This window comes from Colobus angolensis, unplaced genomic scaffold (genome assembly GCF_000951035.1).
Source record: "Colobus angolensis palliatus isolate OR3802 unplaced genomic scaffold, Cang.pa_1.0 Scaffold12, whole genome shotgun sequence".
Classification (NCBI taxonomy): domain Eukaryota; kingdom Metazoa; phylum Chordata; class Mammalia; order Primates; family Cercopithecidae; genus Colobus; species Colobus angolensis.
The window spans coordinates 17406337-17416007 of record NW_012113141.1 but is presented as its reverse complement, the minus strand read 5'-3'; positions in this window follow the sequence as shown (position 1 = coordinate 17416007).

Genomic DNA, 9671 nt, shown 5'->3' with positions numbered 1-9671 from the left:
TTAGTTTGGCTGGATATGAAATTCTGGGTTGAAAATTCTTTTCTTTAAGAGTGTTGAATATTGGCCCCCACTCTCTTCTGGCTTGTAGAGTTTCTGCAGAGAGATCTGCTCTTAGTCTGATGGGCTTCCCTTGGTGGGTAACCCATCTTTTCTCTCTGGCTGCCCTTAACATTTTTTCCTTCATTTCAACTTTGGTCAATCTGACAATTTTGTGTCTTGGAGTTGCTGTTCTCAAGGAGTATCCTTGTGGCATTCTTTGTGGCATTTTCTGTATTTCCTGAATTTGAATGTTGGCCTGCCTTGGTAGGTTGGGGAAGTTCTCCTGGATAATAACCTGAAGAGTGTTTTCCAACTTGGTTCAATTCTCCCCATCACTTTCAGGTACACCAATCAGACGTAGATTTGGTCTTTCCACATAGTCCTATATTTCTTGGAAGCTTTGTTCATTTCTTTTTACTCTTTTTTCTCTAAACTTGTCTTCTTGCTTCATTTCGTTCATTTGATCTTCAATCACTGATACCCTTTCTTCCACTTGATAGAATCGGCTACTGAGCTTCTATCAAGCTTGTGCAAGCGTCACATAGTTTCAGATCCATCAGGTTATTTAAGGTCTTCTCTTCACTGCTTATTCTAGTTAGCCATTCGTCTAATATTTTTGTGAGGTTTTTAGTTTCTTTGTGATGGGTTTGAACGTTCTCCTTTAGCTCGGAGAAGTTTGTTATTACTGATCGTCTGAAGCCTTCTTCTCTCAACTTGTCAAAGTCATTCTCCATCCAGCTTTGTTCTGTTGCTGGCGAGGAGCTGCATTCCTTTGGAGGAGAAGAGGTGCTCTGATTTTTAGAATTTTCAGCTTTTCTGCTCTGGTTTCTCCTCATCTTTGTGGTTTTATCTACCTTTGGTCTTTGATGATGGTGATGTACGATGGGGTTTTGGTGCAGATGTCTTTTCTGTTTGTTAGTTTTCCTTCTAACAGTCAGGACCCTCAGCTGCAGGTCTGTTGGAGTTTGCTGGAGGTCCACTCCAGACTGTGTTTGCCTGGGTATCACCAGCAGAAGCTGCAGAATGGCAAATGTTGCTGCCTGATCCTTCCTCTGGAAGCTTTGTCTCAGAGGAGCACCTGGCTGTATGAGGTATCAATTGGCCCCTACTGGGAGGTATCTCCCAGTTAGGCTACTAGATGGTCAGGAACCCACTTGAGGAGCCAGACTGTCCATTCTCAAAGCTGTCAGACAGGGACATTTAAGTCTGCAGAAGTTTCTGCTGCCTTTTATTCCAGCAATGACTTTCAAGAAAGGTAAATGAGCCCTTAGGAGAATAGATTAGAGATATGATAGTTCTCTGACAACTTTTGTTTAGGTGATTTCTTATGCTGATGTAGACATCTCTTTTCTGGTGATAGGAATGAATCTTTTCTGCCCTGGCATGGGATTTGTGACAGTTGAATTCTTTCTGTTTTTAGGCAGGTAAGAGGAGTTAAAAAAAGTTTTTGCATCTGTTGATCCTCAAATGCCTTCAGCCCCAAATCGTTTTTGTGCCACAGTGGTGTATTCTTTTTTTTTTTTTTTTTTGAGACGGAGTCTCGCTCTGTCGCCCGGTCTGGAGTGCAGTGGCCGGACCTCAGCTCACTGCAAGCTCCGCCCCCCAGGTTCACGCCATTCTCCTGCCTCAGCCTCCCGAGTAGCTGGGACTACAGGTGCCCACCACCTCGCCCGGCTAGTTTTTTGTATTTTTTAGTAGAGACGGGGTTTCACCGTGTTAGCCAGGATGGTCTCAATCTCCTGACCTCGTGATCCGCCTGTCTCGGCCTCCCAAAGTGCTAGGATTACAGGCTTGAGCCACTGCGCCCGGCTCACAGTGGTGTATTCTGAACCCCTTTACTGGAACTCAGTCACTTGGTCACAAGGACTACGCCCGTGAGGGAAAGGACAACAATTTGGTGCATAATCAGTCAGGATCTTTCTCATGAGGGTTAGGTAGGAATTTACCCACCCTGGGCACAAGAGGAGGGTGCTGTGTGGTTTAACTCAAGCATTTGTGCTGTTTCTGTGGACTTCATGGTTACTTCAGGGGTGGATCCAATCAAAGTGAATCTCAGGACTTCCGTTGAGATGCTGGATCACACTCTGTGGGTTGGGGTAGCACCCGGAGGTTAGCAGCCACTATCCCCATGAGGAGAGAGTCTGGACTGTTGGGAGACATGGCCAGGAAACTGAAGTTGGCGCTCCTTCAGAGAAGCAGAAACAGGAAATAAGTCCTGTTGATGTCAGTTGAGGTCCAGATCCAGACCTGTTTGAAGCCACATTGTATAGTTGTGTGACCTAATGCGTTTCCTTTTCATCTAGGCCAGTTTAAATTGAGTTTTCTGTTGCATGCAGCCAAAGAATTCTAACTACTGCATATGGTGTACTACTGTAATTGGGTTCTTTTGTTTTCAAACCAAGATCAAGTTATCTCAGGAAAATTAAGGTGAATTATAATGTCTGGCGTTCCTTGTGGCTTTACATTTGTCCTGAATTTTTCATTTCTAATGATATTTTAATGTTAAGAGTAGCATTAAAATAAGTCAGGATGACTTTGGTAGACCGTCACCAAAGCTTTGTCCTTGTAGCTTTTACCAATGTGAAATGCAAGTGAAGTGAACTGGGTATCATTTTAATCCAGGATTAAATCTGAAGGAAGGCCATGATAATCTGTTTCTCTTTTCCAGACTCTTTATTAATACAATGTAACTAACACCCTCCGTGAAGGGTAGGATTTAGGGCACTCACCCATAAAGTGCAGGCATGTGCTGCATAATGGTATTTTGGTCAACGATGGGCTGATTGTCTGACAGTGGTTTCATAAGATTATAATGCCATATTTTCACCATACCTTTTCTACACTGCACAGTGTGTGGATATGTTTAGCAACACAGATACTTACCATTATGTTAAATTGCCTATAGTATTCAGTACAGTAATATGCTGGACAGGTTTGTAGCCTAGGAGCAATAGGCTATCTCATATAGCATGGGTGTGTAGCAGGGTATACCACCTAGATTTGTGTAAGCACACACTTTGATGTTCACACAATGATGAAATTGCCTAACAATGCATTTCTCAGAATGTATCTCCCTCATTAAGTGATGTATAATGTGTGCACTTTAGCTAGGAATGGCGATAGCTAACCCTCTGGCCTTGTGGGCTATGGAAGAAGTATTCCATTGCTGCCTCAGCCGGCCACTTGCTCAGCCAGGTAGCTGTGCTGTGGCCTGAGCCTGTGAAATGCACAAAGTTATCACAGGCCATTGAGAAATTTAGAAAATCATTGGTGAGGTATGTGACCTAAATGCAGAAAATAGAGGCTGAGCAGTCCTGGCATAGAGCCTATAGAGGACATTTTGAATGTTCTTGCTAAGGTGGTTTTGTAACTTATGGTGTGATATAAATGTAAAACTCCTTATTTTATTTTTGGTAACACTTGTATAATTTGCACTAATTTTAGTTATTTTTGGTGTCCTCTTTCACTCTTCAGTGTCTCAGTTTGGATGACAAGTCGTGTGGTAGGTTGTTTTTTCATTAGTCTTCCGGTTCCAGTTCTCTGTTAACTGGCTCCTTCTCTGATTTTTTTATTTTTATTTTTGCTTTGATTTCTGAGACAATCTGATTGGTCTACCTTGTGGAAATGCTAGATCATTTGTTGTTGGTTGGCCAAGTATCTGTGGCTCTTGAACCAAGTGCTCTGTCTTGGTCCAATTATCTGTGGTAGGATCGTGTCGGGTAGGAGTGGGGGTGTCATGTGATAGAAAAGCGTGTCTGCACCCAGAGCAAGAGGTTTGGCTTAGAAGTGGATATGGGCATGACAGTTATTTTGACTTCCTCTGTAAAGCACTTAAAACTAACTGTCAAGTCTTATAACAGAGTGAAGAATTGCTACATGGTGACTCATGCCTATAATCCCAGCACTTTTGGAGGTCAAGGTGGAAAGATCACCTGAGCTCAGGAGTTTGAGACTAGTCTGGGCAACCTAGGAGACCCTGTCTCTATAAAAAAAAAAAAAAAAAAAAAAAAAAAAATTGCTATGTGAAAACTGAAGCATTGATTACTAACATCACTTACTAAAATATAAGCCCTGAAAGAAGGTCTTGTTGTTCACTGTTGTGTCCCCAGCAACTGTAAAAAGTATAAACAAAAACTAAATTTTAAACTTCCCAACTGACTGAATAGACACCTCCTCTTGGACAAGGAGATTATAAAGAAAACTAAAAAACTAGTTCAAGCCATCATGAGAAGGGGAGATAGGACATGTCTCATTGTACTCTCCTCCCTTTGGAGTTCAGGCACAACTGACCAGCATTAAAACAGAGGCCAGGCATGGTGGCTTGTGGCTTGTGCCTGTAATCCTAGCATTTTGGGAGGCTGAGGTGTGAGGATTGCTTGAACCCAGGAGTTGAAGGTTGCAGTAAGCTATGATTGTGCCACTGCATTCCAGCCTGGATGACAGAGTGAGACCCTGTCTTTATAAAATAAAAAATTAAAAAAAATTAAAAGAAGCTATTAAAACAGACATCTTAACACTGACAAAACAGATTCTGTAGTAATACGATATCAAATTCCAACCTGACTTGAGTATAGCATAACACGACAGATAACCCTGAAAGAAATCACAAAATATTTTACCCCAAAATATATTTCTTTGACATACCTTTATTTTATCTTATTTTATTTGAGATGGAGTCTTACTCTGTCACCCGGGCTAGAGTGCAGTGACGTGATTTTGGCTCACTGCAACCTTCACCTGCCAGGTTCATGCAATTCTTCTGCCTCAGCCTCCTGAGTAGTGGTGGCTCACACCTGTAATCCCAGCACTTTGGGAGGCTGAGGCGGGCAGATCACTGAGGGTCAGGAGTTCGAGACATATTTTTAAGTAGTCCCACAAAGCTGTTTCCTGGGGGGGAAATTTACATTGTGTAGAGAATCCCTTTCCCTTTCCAGGTTGTTTTCTGATACTGAAGAGATTAGCAGAAAGGTCTAGTTCCTTTTAAGTGTCTGAAGAGAAAACATTTACCTTCTATTGCCTCCAAGGGCAGCTACCTACAAGACTTCATCTACACAGTAAGAACCTTGGTCTCTACAACCCTTATCTTAGCCCAGAAATTCCTTTCTGTTGATTCCAGGTCTTTAGATAGTAACTTTACTGTTTCAACCATCTATGAATCAGAAAATCTTTGAATACACATACGAACTGTAAGCCCTCACTGTGAGTTGTCCGCCTTTCTGGATTGAACCAAAGTATACTTAGATGTGTTGATTGATGTCTTATGTTTCCCTAAAGTGTATAAAACCAAGCTGCAGTCTGACTGCCCTGGGTACATGTTCTCAGGACCTCTTGAGACTATCCCTTGGGTCATGGTCATTTATTTGGCTCAGAATAAACCTCTCTAAATATTTTACAGTGTTTGTCTCTTTTTGTTGACAAAAGTGATGGATCCACTTAATAGTCATTCAACAAATATATATTAAATAAATGAAATATATATTAAATAAATAAAATAAATAGTAGATTGGTTTCAGCTGTTGGGTTCAGAAACAAGAACATGTTACCTACTCTTGAGGAGTGTGGAGCAGTTTGTTGTTTGGAACAGTTGTGTGTTGTTGCTCCACTGAGTAGGGACTCCCTGGGATGGGGCAGCAGGCTGAGATACAGGAGGCAGCCAGGGTAGCCATGATTTATACCTTGTCTTTTCTCTCAGTAAGTCCTAGAAATCTGAAAACAGAGCAAAAAGTATTTGTTGAGTGCTCAGTATAATATATAATAAAGCATAAACTCACCATGTAGGATACAGGGTGTGTTCTCCATGGTCTGGCCCCTCTCTGTAGCCCCCCATCTCCCACCCTTCCTGTAGCTCTCCCTCTAGGCCAGCCATACCTAACCACTCACAGTCCCCCAAAGAAGCCATCATTTCCCATGCCCCAGTGCTATTGATTCTGCTTATAGAGCTTTTTTTCTCTTTCTACTTGGTGAGCTCATATATTCAGTCCTTGATACTCACCTCTTGTATTGGTTTATTATTGCTGCATAATAAATTGTCACAAACTTAGTAGCTTAAAACAACACACATGTATTATCTCACACCTTCTATGGGTCAGACATCCTGGCATGGCTTATCTGGTCCTCTTGTCAGGATCTCAAAGGCTATCACCAATGTGTTGGCTGAGCTGCCTTCCTTTCTGAAGCTTATGGTCCTCTTCCCAGCTCATGAAGTACTTAATAAAATTCAGTTTTTTTGTGGTTGTAGGACTGATGATTTTGCTTGTGTTCTGACTGTCAGTGGGAGCTACTCTCAGATCCTAGAGGCCCCTGTGGTTAATTGTCACATGGTCCCCTCACAATATGGTGGCTTTCTTCTTTAAGGCCAGCAAGAGAATCTTGTGCTATAGTTTGCTGAGACAGAGACTTGTATAACAAAACAATAAAGGAATTAGCTCTCTCTCACTTTGACAACATTCTTTGGGCTAGAAACAAGTCAAGTATTTCATACACACACTCAAGGGGAAGGGATTACGTGTGGGTGTGACTGACTGAGGGTTCTCTTCAAGTCTGTCTGCCACTGTCCACCCTCTGACCTCCATTGATTCACATTTCTCCCACATGCAAATACATTCATCCCATCCCAAGGCCCTTAAAACTCTCACTTTATTACATCTTCTCTTTGAATCCCTCCCTATTCCTCTTCCTCAACAAAGTTGGATTTCCCTGCACCTGTATTTTTGCTTTATTTTTTTCTATAAGGCTGGTCAAGATAAACTGCAAAGACCTTGGATTATCCATGGGGCCAATTTAGGTATATCATCAATTTCCCCAAAATACAATTATATATTGTAAAACATTCCTAGCTTACGTAGGAGGGCTTTGAGAGCAGAGAATTATATTATACTCTGCACAACAAAAGTTATCCCTCCATCCCCTTTAAATGCCTCGCCTCCTTTCCCAAAGGTCTCATTCATGGGAAACTGCCCTGTTTGCTGTTCTTCCTCCCTGACACCTACTCGCTTGCCTACTTCTCTTTTTGTCTCTTCATTCACAGCCCTTTCTTAGCCACACACTTTCCAATCTCCTGCCATTATCTGGGATTTTTCCTTCCAGATGTCTTTATCACTTTTCTCATGTTGCAAACTAGACTTCTCTTTCACAGTTTGTATACCTACCTTTAACCCTTGTTCAACAAAATTAAAGATCATTCTCAATATCCACTGTCCTTGGAACTCAGGAATTACAAACAACTACTTAATAAATATTTTTCCCATCATGATAGCACCCATCACATCTTCCTCCTTCATTGGCACACATTAAGTAATTCATTCATTGTTGAATGAATTAATAAGCATCAAGATAATTTACCCAGACAAATCAAAGCCAAAAAATTCCACTATGGTTTATTTGCTCTATCTTTAGCCTGAATTGGCAAATTTTTAGCCTTAATTAACAAAAAATAGCCTAGGTTAGCATTCCTGTATATCCTGGAAACATAGAATCTGGCTCGGAAAGGGCTTACCAGTCAGTCTAACTCAGTCTTCACCCTGGTGCTTGAATTCCCTCTGCAACATCCTTATGTGGTTAGTCTTCTGCTTTAGAAAAGTCAATCATTTCCCTCCCAAGGTGGGCTCACCTCTTTTTCAGCTTTGAGAGAGTCTGCTAAAGATAGAATCCACTAAAAGAGCTTAGGGCACGGCATATGAAAATGTGCGAAGGGTCACTGTGATTGAAATAAAGCGGTTCACAAACATTCCTGTTGCCTGGCCTTCTGGGCATGGGGTAAGCTGATGCTTCTTCATCCCCTTTGAAGCTTGGTTGGCCATGTGACCTGCTTTGGCCAATGAGATGACTAGGTGTGATGTCACTTTCTGCAGAGCTTGAACAGCCAGCATGTGATCTACCATATTGCTTTTCTCATGCCATGGTGGTTGTGAAGCACACATGGAGAGGAATTCTCTATCAGCCTGTGTCCTAGAGTGACTAAAATGATCCAGACACCACCCACCATCCCTGATCTGCATTAGACATGTAGAGTATGTGAGAAATAAATGTTCGTTGTGTTTAGCACTGAGATCTTGGGGGTTATACTGAAGCTCATTCTGATATGGTCACTGAAAATTGGGCTGGCCAGGGTGATTACATTTCAACTCATCCTCAAAGTAATTTGATAGACTCACATCTGCAAATCTTCTGAGGCATATACAAAAGATGTTGGACAGGGTACCCAGGCTGACCTAAGAGCTTCTGTTGACAAGAAATAAATTTGCTTTTGACTCTCTTTTTAATGTTTTATATGATCTTTTCCCAGGAAGTTTTGACTCTATAGGGCCAGTGGATGTGGACCGTGGACTTAGGAAGAGATTTGGACACAAAGCACAGAACACCGAAGAGCTGCTTGTTTGCACCGAAATGGTTTGCTAGCTTTCTGCCTAGATCTGACATCTCTTCAAATGGACAGTCCCAACTCTCTTTCTCTCAATTCTCTTCCCCCTTCTCTGTAAGTCACAAATGCTGCGTTTGGAGGAACTTCATTTTAACTAGGATAAACATCACATAATAAATGATACATTTTTTTCCCATAAAGCAAACCATTTATAAATGTTTTTAGTAATTGTTCATATTGGAGCACTTGGTGGAAGTCTTATGATCTATAGCGTCCATTGAGGCTTCCATTTAAAGGGGAGCAGAGACAATGTCAAAGTTGACAGAAGGGATGATGGGGAGATAAACTCTCGAGGCCTATATATCATCCACCCACAGTGTTGGAAGGGCCACAGGAAGGACGGTGATTATTCTATTTGGCAAGCCAATTGTCTGTCTTTGGAAAATGATAGGAAGAAGAGTGGAGTCAAAAATAATACCTTTCTCACTGCCCAGATATAAACGAGCTATTTACAATCCCTGCTGCCTTTTAGGTTTGGGTTTTATTTTTCCTCTGAACAATAGATTAAACCTTCGAGGAGGTTTGTAGTAAAAGAGGAGGAAACTACAAAAAACACCACATACTTGCAGACATCTGCAAGCAACCATATTATTTGTCCCCTTCAAAGGAATCTCCTGGAGAGACTGTAAGTTTATTCAAATAAAATAGCTGTGTTGCAGACTTTTAGAGCTTTTTTTTTTTTGAAATTTGTCTTTTCAAATATTCTTTACACACAATTCATTCATTCATTTAAGTAAGGACATTGAATGCCTGTTATTTATTAAGTACTATGCAAGAACTTGGGAAATAATGAGGAATAAGTTGATCCGAGCTCCCTGAAGATATTTACCAGCTACTGGGGGACCACAGACAAGTAAACCAGACACATTCACTATGGGTTTGATCAATGCAGTGGTAGACATAAGCACAGCATGCTGTGAAAAAAAAAATAGGAGAGGCATCAAACCTGGACTAATATGTAATCAAGGAAAGATTCCTGGAGCAAGTGGTTTCTCAACTTAGTTTTGAAGAAAGCAAACAGGAGTTATATGAACAAGAGGAAGGAGGGGTGTGTGCAAAGGTCTGGGGGTAAGCAATAACATGGCAGATTTGGAGAATAGCAAGTCTTTCACATGGGTCTTATTTTTTATTTTTTTTATTTTATTTTTTTTGAGATGGAGTCTCGCTCTGTCACCCAGGCTGGAGTGCAGTGGCGCAATCTCGGCTCACTGCA